This window comes from Schistocerca piceifrons, chromosome 7, assembly GCF_021461385.2.
Source record: "Schistocerca piceifrons isolate TAMUIC-IGC-003096 chromosome 7, iqSchPice1.1, whole genome shotgun sequence".
Lineage (NCBI taxonomy): Eukaryota > Metazoa > Arthropoda > Insecta > Orthoptera > Acrididae > Schistocerca > Schistocerca piceifrons.
This window is the reverse complement of record NC_060144.1, coordinates 495,877,189-495,892,486: the sequence shown is the minus strand read 5'-3', so window position 1 is coordinate 495,892,486 and position 15,298 is coordinate 495,877,189.

The following is a 15,298-nucleotide window of genomic DNA, read 5'->3' as shown; positions in this document are numbered from 1 at the left end:
GCTAGCTGCGAGAGCGGCTTTTCGCTTTCCTCCGAAGCAGGATCCTCAAGTTGAGTAATTAGTTGCCTGTTCGTAAAACTCGACTGTTACGATTTCTTCGTTTTGGTGGATTGTTCTTAGCCGTTGACGCGTGTGATGACAAGTGGTGTGTGTTGTTGCCTAGAACCCGCAGCCTTCTTCCGTAGTGACTTGACACTTGTTACTTGTTTTTTTCTCTATTCTTTTAAACTTGTTTTGAGTGGTGTGTGATACCTTAATCTTGATGAGGCAGTGTCCGAAGACAGATATTTTGGTTTACTCGTCATCGGCCGATATTTTTTGTTATTTGTTCAGTTGGATCTGATGGTTGGAAATCGGTCAGATTTTCGGTCGGTCGTGAACTGTCCCTATTTAGGTTGCGCTGCCTTCTCTTATCTGACATTAAGCCTTGGTTGCTGTCCCACTTCACTACACCCGTAAGCGACCTTCTCAGACTGATCCTGGAGTATTTTCTGAACAACACTTGTTATTGTTTTAATTTGCGTTTTCCCCTTCTCTAGTGTATTAATGCAGTTTTAATGATTGAAATTAGGCCTTCAGTTGTGTATTACTATTGTCTGTTTTATGTTTGGTATATGGCCTTCAGCCAAAATTCATAACATCTTAAAGATTAGGCCTTCAGCCGTGTTTCATTTTAAATTCATGTTGCTCTGTATTTAGGCCTCCAGCCGCGTTTGTTTCAGAATCTGTGGTTTTAACATGCAAATCCTTGTCTGGCAGGTTTCTCTTTAATTATCTTGCAGCCGTGTTCTGTAAATGTTTATTTTAAGGTTGTATTTAATTATTCTTGACTAACTGTTTGGGCCTTCAGCTGACAAGATATTTCAAGTTTTCTTAAGATTTTTTCTGTTGTATGTATTGCTTACCTTTAGAGCCTCTCCTTTATTATGTAAAGAAAATTTTGTTATTGGGCTCTCAGCCGAAGAATTAACTTGAATTTTCCTTAATATGGCCTTTAGCCGGAATATGTAAATGCTTGGCGTTTAAAGAATGTCCTTAGCTGATCTGAAATATTATTTCGGCCTTCAGCCGAGAAGATATTGTAATTTTGCTTAAGGCCTTCAGCCGTTACTCTAAACCCTGTTGTTTTGAAAGCAATCTCTCTAACTTATTCTGGAAGAGTTACTTGGGCCTTAAGCCGTGAATTGATCTTTGTTGTTTTAAAGAGAAAACTGTGCATTGGTTCGAGCAATAAACTGTGTGTGTTCTTGTATAACTAACAGTAACTGACCTTGTCCCCTTTGCACAACCTGATCAGCTCTGTCCCGCGAAACCAGATTTCACCCATAAGTATCCCAGAGGAACGTCGCCAAGATTTTATCGGCTAAATGTGGGGCTTTGAACTTTTTCTTCGGGGAAGAGGTACTGTGGCATCACTCCGGTTCGGAGTGATGAACCATATTTCACCACCTGCGACAATGTTCTACAAAAAAATTGTCACTATCTGCCTCGTTACGCGCAAGCAATTCCACAAAGACCGTCCTTCGTTGCTCTTTATGGTATTCTGCAAGGCGGCGAGGAACCAAGCAGTCACACACGTTTTGATACCCCAGCTGATGGAGGAGTGTGTGTCAGCACTACAAACAGAGATGTCCAGTTGTGTAGCAAGATGTTTGATTGTGATACGTCGATTGCCTCGAACGAGATTGTCCGCACGTTCCAACATTCCAGGAGTCACAGCTTTGTGCCTCAGGATCGTGTTAACAAGTGGATAAACTTTCAGTGAACAGTGTTGGTAATTTCAAAAAGTTATTTTCTTTCGAGTACAGCAATAATTTATGTTTGTGGATGTTTCGAGTCTAACACTGCGCTTCATATCATCAACTTTCATAACGTACTTCGGTACTGAGTTTTATTTACGTAGTTTTTATTGAGCACACAACTACACTAAAGCACCAAAGAAGCTGGTACAGGCATGCGTATTCAAACACAGAGATAAGTAAACAGGCAGAATACGGCGCTGCGGTCGGCAACGACAAGTGTCTGGCACAATTGTTAGAACGGTTATTGATGCTTCAATGGCAGGTTATCAAGATTTAGGTGAGTTTCAACGTGGTGTTACAGTCGCCTGCACGAACGATAGGGCACAGCATCTCCGAGGTAGCGATGAAGTGGGGATTTTCCCATACGACCATTTCACGAGTGCGCCGTGAATATCAGGAATCGGCTAAACATCAAATCTTCGGCATCTCCTGCAAGAACGGGACCAACGAGGACTGAGGAGAATCGTTCGAAGTGACAGAAATGCAATCCTTCCGCAAATTGCTGCAGATTTCAGTGCTGGGCTATCAACAAGTGTCAGCGCGTGAGCCATTCAACGAAACATCATCGATATGGGCTTTCGGAGCCGAAGACCCCGCCCGTGTACTCTTGATGACTTCACGGCACAAAGCCTGGACCCGTAAACACCGAAATTGGAGTGTTGATGACTGGAAACGTGTTGCCTGGTTGGACATGAGCTTGTTTCAAATTTTATCGAGCGGATGTACGTGTACGAGTATGGAGACAACCTCATGAATCCGTGTAGCGTGCAAGTCAGCAGGGGAATGTTCAAGCTGGTGGAGGCTCTGTAATGGTGTGGGGTGTGCGCAGGTGGAGTGATATGGGACCCCTGATACGTCTAGATGCGACTCTGACAGGTGACACGAACTTAAGCACGCTGTCTGATCACCTGCATCCGTTAATGTCCATTGTGCATTCCGACGGACTTTGCAAAATTCAAGCAGGACAATGCGGTACACGACAAGTTCAGAACTGCTAGAGAGTGGCTCCAGCATCACTCTCCTGAGTTTAGACGCTTCAATTGGCCACCAAACTCCCCAGACATGATCATTACTGAGCATACCTGGGATGCTTTGCAACGTGCTCTTCAGAAGAGATCTCCAGCCCCTCGTACTTTTACGGATTTCTGGACAGCGCTACAGGATTCATGGCGTCAGTTCTCTCCAGCACTACTTTGAACATTAGTCAAGTCCATGCCACGTCGTGTTACAGCACTTCTGCGTGCTCGCGGGGGCGCTACGCGACATTAGGCATGTTTACCAGTATCTTTGGCTCTTCAGTTGTCGTTTAATTAGTTTCATTTCCTTTATCTGAAATTTTGCCTTTATGCAGTGTAAAGTTTTATTTCACGACACTGTTCACATGCGCAACACAGGGGCAACGATCAATCAGTTCTTATCAGCAACTGAATACGGTAGCTAAAGTACGCGTTTCATGACGAGAAAGTTTTTGAAATCAACATATTCATTTTTATCACATAACAGTTTTTTTTATAGAAAGCTTGCAACTAATGAACTAATGCTAGCTTGTTTTCGACCATTTCATGGCCTTGTGTGGCCCGTGTAAAAACTTTTGACGCTGAAATGTATTGCTGCAAACATGCGAGGTGCTGGGGCTAGCAGTGTATTTAACACTAAATTCTTCTAGAATCTTCATATGGAAATGATGTTCGAAGCCCCCCTTTTCTAACTCAGACTTTTGGTGTTGTACATGGATTAAGAATAAACGTGAACTGACTGTAATCGACCGTGCAAGTGGAGTAGAAAAGAGTTTGACACCTGCAGTAATTTAATTTGATAAAGGAAAGATTCATTAATGTAGTGAGAAATGAAAGGGTTGGTCTACCGGTCAACAGAATGAAAATTCTGTCCAAAATAACAATTTCATTTATTATGACTAAACTCAAAATAATAAACGAAACACATGAAACATTTACAATACGTCAAATTGGATAGTCAAATAAATGCTGTGAAAGTGAAGTTGTCCATAAACTAGATTGTGACATTTATGACCAAGTGGTATGTGTAGCCAATTCTTTGCAACTCATATCTTAAGAGAAACACCAAGAAAACCCAACATTAATTGCTGCTACAGTAGTGAGATTCAAAAATGGTTCAAATGGCTCTGAGCACTATGGGACTTAACTGCTACGGTCATCAGTCCCCTAGAACTTAGAACTACTTAAACCTAACTAACCTAAGGACAGCACACAACACCCAGCCATCACGAGGCAGAGAAAATCCCTGACCCCGCCGGGAATCGAACCCGGGAACCCGGGCGTGGGAAGCGAGAACGCTACCGCACGACCACGAGATGCGGGCTACAGTAGTGAGAACTCAGACAATGAACGCTCAGAACCACGTTAGAAAAGACGGGAACAGGCGCGCTCTGCTGAGCTCTGATTGTCACGTAGGAAAATTCCCTAATCTGCCGGTGCTGCGGTCATACATTACCAAGCTGTCTTCTTAACTGCAAGGACACGATCTGGCTGGCATACCGGAGGCGATGACTGATTTGCTTCGACGTCCCGTCGTGGTGATGATTATGTCGTGAGTATAGCCCGAAACAAATTATCCTGTTCTGGTTGTCCCAGACTAAAGATTTCCTAGCAACACAAATGCGCCTCTGAGGGAGACGAAGAAGGCTCGCTACACAGTCACTGACGGTGCAGTGGTTGATTTTAACAAGCGAAGTCACACAGTAACTCTGATATAGTCAACTTTAGCCAAAACTTCTCAAGACGGACAACATAGGCCGCTTGTACGCAGAACGCTCAATTGACAACTGTACTCGGTAAGTTACGTTGAAGTCGAAAATTCAGCAACTTTGTCAAACAGTGACAATTAAATGAAAGTATATTAGACAGCCAACGGAAGGCAGGCTGTCCAGAGCAGCGAGATCTCAGTCTTGTAACCTAATCCGACCGAAAGGCGAGAGACGACTCAACCAAGAGCACCCGTACAAGCTGAACACAGAACATTACCGCCCCCACCACAGTGGCCGTGGTTAAACGTGCCAATCAGCAACTCGATAACCGGTGGAAAATTTCACTCTATTGTCGAAGCACTACTATTCTACCAATGGAGATACTTAGCGCCAATTTCAGCGCCGATTTTGCTACGTCACGGACCTATGCCCTGGGCAAGCCAACCACAGTTATGATTTTGCAGAAAACGCGGGAATTTGCCTGGCAAGACTGCCTGGGAAGACAAGTCATTCCCACGCCTCACTGGTAGCCCGTCAGAAAGTGTTTTCACTTTCTGCGAAGTAACAGAATCTCTAACCCCGGCCGCTCCTTCAGGCCACTGTGGGCGTGTCGCCCCCGCTCTTATGACGATGTCGGCATCTGGACAGCATCCACTCGACTCCCTCACACCTGTTGGCATAGCTCTTTCAATATCAGCAGAACCCTACTATCACCGGACCACCCGGGACGAGATACGCTGCGTGGGAAGTCCACGTGTGAAGGAATAGCAACTTTTCATCGCATGCAATTAGGGAGGAAAATATTCGTATCTTCTAAGTTTTCAATACTAGCCTTGTAATGACCATACTCGGCTATACTTCACCAAATCGAATTACTCAGAGTAAGATATAAATATGAGAGAGGGCAAGTCACTGTGTGCATAGTAAAGGCATGCCACCTCTCAAACATTGTCGGGCAACTGTGACTGGCCATGTTGCGGAACAAATGATTGAAGATCGAGTGTCCAACTACGTTGTCGGGCCACATTGTTGGAAATTTGCATTTTTATGGCCCTCGTTAAAGTACCTTAAAACGTTGTAGTGTCGCACTGTCGGTCTGGTACAGCCCTTTTGAGGAAAAGCAGCAGAATGGCGGCTCGGCGGCGCCGTGGCCTATATCCCCTCGCGCTACCCTCTGTTGCCCTCGCCCGCCTCCCACACTGCGGGGCGCCCGGCGCTTCCCGTCGGCGGTTAATTGTGGGGCGACTGCCGGCTGGTGGTTGTCGCGACCTAGGCGTCGCTGAGTACGCCATCCGAGCGGCAGCGACGGCGCGATTTGCACACAATGTGGCGGGGTGGGCGCCGAGGCGGCTTCGGCCGCGCTGCTGACGGAATCCCGACCTGCCCACAGCGCGGGCGTCGCGGCAGATCCCGTAGGCGGGGCGGGGCGTGCTAACGCCGATCACAGCCCAGCCGGGGTCACGCTCCCTGCATCACGTCGCGGCGCGGTCGACTCACCCGTGTCGACCTCAGCACCGCGTGTACAGTGAACGTCTCTATAAACGCACTGGCGAAATTATTACACTACTGGCCATTAAAATTGCTACACCAAGAAGAAATGCAGACGATAAACGGGTTTTCACTGAACAAATATATTATACTAGAACTGACATGTGATTACATTTTCACGCAATTTGGGTGCGTAAAACCTGAGAAATCAGTACCCAGAACAACCACCTCTGGCCGTAATAACGGCCTTGATACGCCTGGGCATTGAGTCAGAGCTTGGATGACGTATACAAGTACAGCTGCCCATGCTGCTTCAACAGGATACCACAGTTCATCAAGAGTAGTGAATGGTGTATTGTGACGAGCCAGCTGCTCGGCCACCATTGACCAGACGTTTTCAATTGGTAAGAGATATGGAGAGCGTGCTGGCCAGGGCAGCAGTCGAACATTTTCTGTATCCAGAAAGGCCCGTACAGGTCCTGCAACATGCGATCGTGCAATATCCTGCTGAAATTTAGGGTTTCGCACGGATCGAATGAAGGGTACAGTCACGGGTCGTAAAACATCTGAAATGTAACGTCCACTGTTCAAAGTGCCGTCTATGCGAACAAGAGATGACCGAGACGTGTAACCAATGGCAGCCCGTACCATCACGCCGATAGATACGCCAGTATGGCGATGACAAATACACGCCTCCAATGTGTGTTCACCGCGATGTCGCCAAACAGGGATGCGACCATCATGATGCCGTAAACAGAACCTGGATTCATCCGAAAAAATGACCTTTTGCCATTCGTGCACCCAGGTTCGTCGTCGAGTACACCATCGCAGGCGCTCCTGTCTGTGATCCAGCGTCAAGGGTAACCGCAGCCATGGTCTCCGAGCTGATAGTCCACGCTGCTGTAAAGTTCGTCGAACTGTTCGTGCAGATGGTTGTTGTCTTGCAAACGTCCCCATCTCTTGACTCAGGGATCGAGACATGCGGATAAGATGCCTGTCATCTCGACTGCTAGTGATACGAGGACGTTTGAATCCAGCACGGCGTTCCGTATTACCCTCCGGAAGCCACCGATTCCATATTTTGCTAACAGTCATTGGATCTCGACCAACGCGAGCAGCAATGTCGCGATACGATAAACCGCAATCGCGATAGGCTACAATCCGATCTTTATCAAAGTCAGAAACGTGATGGTACCCATTTCTCCTCTTTACTTGAGGCATCACAACAACGTTTCACCAGCAATGCCGGGCAACTGCCGTTTGTGTATGAGAAATCGGTTGGAAACTTTCCTCATGTCAGCATGTTGTAGGTGTCGCTACCGGCGCCAACTTTGCGTGAATGCTCTGAAAAGCTAATCGTTTGCATATCACAGCATCTTCTTCCTGTCGGTTAAATTTCGCGTGTGTTGCACGTCATCTTTGTGGTGTAGCAATTTTAATAGCCAGTAGCTTAACATACGGCGTGTTTCGGGACAAACGCTGCTGTCCATTAAAACTGCAACAGAATGAAGGCGGCACGCAGCAAACATCGATTTGGTATTATTGTTATTATTTTCATATCCAGGACAGTACACTACAGTTTTTAAAAATTCAAAATATATCTACATTATACAGGGTGGCACACTTAAAAATTTCAGTGCAAATATCTCTGGTAAAACATTACACAGAGGAAATGGTACAAATATGGAATACCATTTTGTTTTTCGTTCACAAATTTTTCAGTTTTTCACATTAAGGAAACAAAATATCTGTAGCTCATACCATGGGATGTACTTCAATACCGCCTACATTTTCGAATACGTACTACGTTAGGAACATTTATAAATTAGGCTTAACACAAAGTTTGACGGTTTTGGCTCTTCAGTTTTGGGGTACAAATATGGAATAGTCCATTCATTTCAAGTTTGTTGAAGGTAAAACAATTAATGGAAAATCCAAAAATTCATCGTCAAAGTAAACACTACGAAACGTAATAACACAGTACGAAAAAACGAAATACACCATTCTCAATTATTAAATATTGTCACATTTTTTCTTGTGAAACCTAGAGCTCTATTAAATGACGTTGTTGTGAGTTTTCGAATCGAAATATCCTTCTTGTGGCGCTTCGAGTCACGGCCCGTCACACAGTTTTAATCTGCCAGGCAGTATCAACAGTTCTGATGGCTTCACTGATTCGTGCACGGAGGGTAGCGTCGTCCTCAACTGGTGTGACGAGCATCTAATTTTCGAAGCAACCCAAGGAAAGTAATTCATACGTCGTGATACCCGTAGAACGCGGAGGTGATATGATAGGACCATCGCGGCCTATCCACCTCTAACGAAATATGACATTCAGCACGTCCCACCCCGTTCACTGTCCACTTTTTGGATGCATCATTATGTTGGAACATGATGGACAGCTGCAGATCAGTGGTCTGTTGTAACAGAAACTTGTCGACCATGTTCAGGTATTCACTTTCCGCTATGGTTTTCTCTGGGAAGAAAAAAGTGCCTCTCACCGTATCGTACACTATGTGCCCTCTCATATTGGCGAAGATACCTCAGCAGTACCATTGTCACAGATTTGGACTGCGTATATCACATGACACTTTGTACCTTCTCTTTGTCTGTCGCTATTTTCATTCACTTGGATTGAAGTCAAATTTGCAACAAAGGAAAAAAAGAGAATTGAGAGCTGCCAAGCGTTACACAGCAATCCACCGTTCTCGATCTCTAATAGTTTCCGAGTTACGCTTGTTTGAAGTCATTGCAGGACTTCATGGACACCCTGTAGAAATTATAATTTCAGCGCAAGTGCACAGAGTAGTCGGCAGTAACGCCGTCTACAGAATGTGTGTAAATAAGATTAAATAGCGGGTTTATCATTCAGTAATCGCATCTTGATGCTGGATGTTAGTGAGAATATTGTGTTATGCCTTGTGTAAGAAGGAGAAACGAGCGGGTCGCATAGTCAATCTGACTGTTATTTCAAATATTTTACTTTGTTTTTAACTTTTAACTTAATAGTGCAATATTCAAGCATAACTGATTGTGGTCCCCCGCCAAGTAGCAACGTCGCTTCAGCAGAAGTTGTTTATTCCTGTGGAACGTGATCTACTGACAACATGTCCGCTTTGCACCTACTGCGTGTAGCCAATAGGGAGCGTGGGAGAGAAATCTGAGGTCTGCTGGCTACCACCTGTGGTATAGTTTCCAGGCTGGACACTCTCTCTGGCTCTGGCTTCCAGCTACCAATGAAGTGATTCTTTTCCCATACATTTTGCTGGACTTCGTTAAGCAGAAAACTAATTACATTTAAAGTTCGATCTAAACTAAACCCTTATATACGCAGCAGTTTCGTAGTAAGAAAGAGAAATAAAGAGATTTAATCGTAAATGCTGTTAAAATTCAGAAAACTGATAGTTAAAACTAACATTACTGTCTATTTTACAGTTTTGAAGCGCACGATTGCGTTGGTGGCGTAAGAAACTGAGATGGTATTCCAAAATCTCACGCGGCGCAGATGCGCTGCAGTTTAGGGGTTTAGGTCAGCCAGTTTGATGTTGTTTCTCGGCCTGAAAGGCCATATGTGTCCTATATAAAACTTTTTGTCTTGGTATCTTCTAGATCACTGTAGCACATTGTAAGCAGTTATCGTTTACACCACGTAATTCAATAATATCTTTCGTGATATTATGTAGTAACGACATCTCAGTTAACTGTTCTTGATGTATTCCACCCAACAGATTATCAAGTAATAGTAATGATGAAACAATCCATAATAGTCAAGATGATGAGCCATTATGAACAAAGTGAGCAATGAAGAGAATTCTCACAATCTCTCTCTCACACATACCCTTCCCCACACCCACACACACCCACATCCACACCCAAACTCACACCCACCCACACCCACACACACCCACACACTCCCACACTCCCATTCCCCCCCCCCCCCCCCCCCACACACACACTCCCACGCCCACACTCTCTATAGTTTGTCTGATGTGGTAACTGTCCTATCATAATGACCAACACTGTATCATTAATCGTGCGAATATTTTGTTAGGTGACCCCTCGAAATGAGAGCCAGCTTGCTGGAGAACCTTCGCTGAAGATTAAACGCTACAATAGTATATCACAGAGAACACATAGGTACTTTTACTTACAGTGTTGTCTTTGTATGAAAAGGAGTGTGTCTCCGAGACCTTGCGTCCACTATCTGATGAAAGGATGAGAGTGAATACTAAATTTTTAAACACGAGGTGCTGTGCTTCAAGGGGAGAACATGAATCCTGGTCACACAACTTTCGCCGTTGTTTTACGGCGTCCGGAACGCAATTAAGCGGCCGGCGCGACACCGGCTGGTGTGGGTCTGAGATTTACTGAGGCGCCGCGTCGCCCTTTGGTACACACGACCTGTCCCGCGGGGTCATTAGAAGCGGCTGATTAACACCGCCGGCGCGCCTAACCAGCTACCTGCGTTAACACGGAGTCGCAGTAAATTAACCACTCGCTACAGGGCCTCGGCCACGGGCGCACGAATAGCTCATTTAAACTGGGAGCGCGCGGCCCTACAAATTGTTCCGCGATCGTACAAGGAAGCTTTGTGCGGATGCCACCGGTATTTATACGCGGATTGCTCCCCCAGAAGCGCTTCTGGAGAGCTCTGTGCGTCCGTCTGTCCGGACAAAGCACTGTCGGAGACGGCCACACACGGTAAATCTCGGGTGGGCTAGCCACCCATCTTGCTGCTGACTCGTGCCTTATTATTCTTACGTCGCAGCCGCGGCACGTTCAGGCTGACAACCAGGTTGGCCACCGCACAGGGAGATGGGAGTCTGTACCCGGAAGGTGGTCGTCGTGGAAATCTGGTAATAGACTTCACCCACACTCTGCGTCCACTTGAAAGAAATATTGTTTTAGTTTACTTCTGTACCTTCTTTTGCTTTCCGATGAAACGCTCTGTGCTTTACATTACGTGCCGGCCGAAGTGGCCGAGTGGTTCTAGGCGCTTCAGTCTGGAACCGCGCGACCGCCACGGTCGCAGGTTCAAATCCTGCCTCGGGCATGGATGTGGGTGATGTCCTTAGGTTAGTTAGGTTTAAGTAGTTCTAAGTTCTAGGGGACTGATGACCTCAGATGTTAAGTCCCACAGTGCTCAGAGCACTCAGCCTTGTAAGTTTGCCATTACCGAACACTGTATTTCCACTGGTCATGCCGTGAACTGCAATGAGACAAAAATTGTGGCCCATACATCTAACTTTTGGAGTTCTATTATTAATGAATCCGTGGAAATACGGCTGTCTGACAATGAGTCTATTATTAGTCGTGACGGCCGTTACCAATCGAATTCGGCATGGAATCCAATTGCCGAAAAACTTCGTGTCCTCCGTAGCCGGCGTAGGTCTGTGATGGAATCGCAGGAAGACAATCGAATTGATATCAATGCGGCGAGTTTTCACCACGGAGGGCGAGCGGCGCAGCAGACTCGAACGCGCTCAAGTGGCGCACACGCAACAAGAGAATCCACCACGCATGTCTCGGAGGGGCCTTAAATACAAGAGCTCAGGGAGTTTTCGCCACTATCACCTGACTCTGCGCCGAAATATTGTGGCAGGAAGTTGCAAACATCCGGCAGTTCACCCGAAATTTTGTGGAACAAGCACTTCATTGTCCGTGGTGGGAGGTAATGCCTCAGATGTGTTATTCTCGGCACACCCTTAACACTGTGGACATCGGAGTGTCAACATCCCTAACGATTTCCGAAGTGAAATGTCTCATGCATCTAGCTCAAACTACATCCCGCGTTCAGATTCTGGTAATTCCCATCATGCGGGCCGTAATCACGTGGGACACCTGCTCACGTGAATCACCTGATTACAAATGACAGATCCGGCAATTCACTGACCTTTTATACCCTGTGTAGCCGGCCGGAGTGGCCGTGCGGTTCTAGGCGCTACAGTCTGGAGCCGAGCGACCGCTACGGTCGCAGGTTCGAATCTTGCCTTGGGCATGGATGTGTGTGATGTCCTTTGGTTAGGTTTAATTAGTTTTAAGTTCTAGGCGACTGATGACCTCAGAAGTTAAGTCGCATAGTGCTCAGAGCCATACCCTGTGTACGCAATAACAACACCATCTGTATATGTGCGTACCACTGTCACACGACTTTCGTCACATCAGTATATGTAGACAGTTCATACCTCCCGGGAACAGAGAATCTCGGCGATTTTTGCCTGTTATCGATATCGATGCAGGCAAGATATCAGTCCCGGGGATTCCAATACTTTCGAGAATATTTTAATTTCAATTTCAACTTTTTCGTGTAATTTCGCATTTTTCCTGTATTTCATTAAGGCTGGAGGTATATTAGCATGCTATGTGAACTGGCAAATGCAGATGTGTTTACTTAGTCTGTTGCAATAATAATAAGATTTGACGAAAGTCTCTAGTGAAGAAAACGGTACAGCCCACCGTAGGGCTACTGCTGTTACACAAATGTCGAACTGTTTTGTGGAATGCTTTGAGGAATATTTTATGGGATATTCGAACATCATCCCAAACAATGGACGTGGAATCCTACTTCAGCTAACGGAATTACTTTTCTTTCAGCATTTCAGATGCTCGTACAGAAAGATTTAAGTGTTCATTTTTCCTGTGAACTGCTAGAGAGTGGAACGGTAGAGAAATGGTCTGAAGGTGGTTCGAAGAACACCCTGCCTGGGACTCAAGTGCTGTAGATGCTGCAAGTGTCATTGGCATACACTGTCAGAGAATGTTTGTATGTAGACTGAGTAATTCGTAAAGGACCTGTGATGCTAGTGATGTTGTGGCGCGGTAACTGGCCAGAAGTACACTTGGCACCGCTAGATGGCAAAGGCATCGTTTCTACAGCGGCAGAGGACTCCATTTCATTTGTATCTCAGCCAATTAGCATGAAATATTTGTATACAAAAAGTTTCTCGTAAATCACTCTACCTATTACTGAAAAGCAGATCAAAATCCTTACAGTAGTTGCTGAAATTTTCGACGGATTACGAATACGTTGTAAATTTGTAACGAAAAGATATTTTCTACGTGATACAATTACAAATTAACAATTTTAGAACTTTTTTCGTTACTTGTGCTGCAAAACCTTGCTCCTTGCCAAATTACATGTTTCTAGATCGACGGGAAGTACCCTACAGATTTTTATAAGAGACTTTTGATCGCATTGACTTAGAAGCTCGATTTTTTTGCGCTCTCGAGGGACTATAGACAGTATGTGACAAAAAAATTTCAACTTAATACCTCCACCTGTGCCTGAGAAATAGGGGTCTTATGGCCAGATAGACGGACAAACAGATGAACAATGTAATTCTAAAAGGGTTCCGTTTTCACCAATTAAGGAACCCTGAAAGTGAGACAGGCTTCCGGAAAAACTCGTGCAAATTGCACCTATAGCTACACAATACAAAGACTGAATTACACCCTGTGCTTAGCACCAGTCGTGTATTTGATCTGGTCTGTAAAGAAATGGAGTACTTCTGTAACGGAAGATTGTAGAGAGCCGATCGCCTCTAGATATCGTAATTCTCATAAATAAAACGGAAAAAATTGAAAAAACAGAACCCAAATGCGCGAAAGAATGCTGTTTGAAGAACCAGACAAATGCAAATACCAAAAGAGTAAATGAATATTGGTTGATTTTTACCGCGGGATATCTTCCAGTAAACCACGTATAGTCACGAGCGTTAGTATCGACGAGTAGCTTATGGATGATAGCCAAGATACCACCGCCTAGCCCATAACAATTCGAGGTCAAAAGCCCGAATAAATATTATCAAACAACAGAACCATTAGTCATAGAAAAAATCGACAGATTACACTGGTATACCACGGGATCGCGACATCACCAGAACACTATCATCTGCGTCCAAATCAAGAAAACAAATGCGCGGGGCACACGTGTCTCGCTCACCAGAAGAAAAACTCCAAATACATAAAACCCTACCACAGAGTGACCTCCACACAAGATCGTAGCATGAGTACAATCGGCAGCGATGTGGTGTCACCGCCAGACACCACACTTGCTAGGTGGTAGCTTTAAATCGGCCGCGGTCCATTAGTACATGTCGGACCCGCGTGTCGCCACTGTCAGTGATCGCAGACCGAGCGCCACCACACGGCAGGTCTCGAGAGACGGACTAGCACTCGCCCCAGTTGTGCGGACGACGTAGCTAGCGATGCACACTGACGAAGCCTCGCTCATTTGTAGAGCAGATAGTTAGAATAGCCTTCAGCTAAGTCAATGGCTACGACCTAGCAAGGCGCCATTAGTAGTTTATTGCCTGAATCTACAGAGTCTCACTTGTATCGTCAATAGCGATGTACAACAAGGATGGATTAAAGTTAAGTATTCCAGTAGCTACGTACTTTTCTTTATAGCATTCATTACGTATCCTGTTTCAGACCTCACGGCATCCTTCGTGTGTTTATAGCGTGCATTGCGGTCCCCTCAAATCACACTGTGTCGGCACTTCTGTCGGCACATCAAGCGATATAATACGATGCAGCCCAGACAGAGAGAGAGAGAGACAGGGAGAGAGAAAGGGAGTTGTGGTGATTGAAACACTCCCGATTAGTTTGGATATTATTAATCACCGAGTACCAGCCTAAAAATGAGTTAAACTGACTGTGTCCTAAGAATAAGCGCCTGATCGGCTAATACTGCTGTGGGAGTTGTTTCGTATCAGCATTTCAGCTGCTGAATAATGCATTAACACAATCACCACGCCTACACTACACTTGTCCGTCCACTCTTGGCGTACTGCCGCGCGGTGTGGGGCCCTTAGCAGACGGGATTAACAGAGTACATCGAGAAAGTTCAAGGGAGACCAGCACGATTTGTACTATCGAGCAATAGGGGAGAGAGTGTCACGGACATGATGCAGGATTTGGGGTGGACATTACTAAAACAAAGGCGTTTCTCGTTGCAGCGTTATCTTCTCAAGAAATTTCTATCAACAACTTTCTCTTGTGAATGCGAAAATGTTTTGTTGACGCCGCGACCTTGGGGACACGCTCAGTCGACAATACGTAATACGAGTGGCCTTCCGCCATTACACCACGTTCTGCTATCTTACAGCTCTCTTTGCGACACTCCCGCCCCTGAACGCTGCCGGCACTGCACTTACTAACAGTTGCTATCTTTCTAGGACTCGTGGCACTTCACTATCGATATAGCCTACCTCGACTTGCGTCATGCAAAACTACCTTTATCTTTAAGTAAGGGTCTGCGAACCCCTGACGTCTTCAGTAC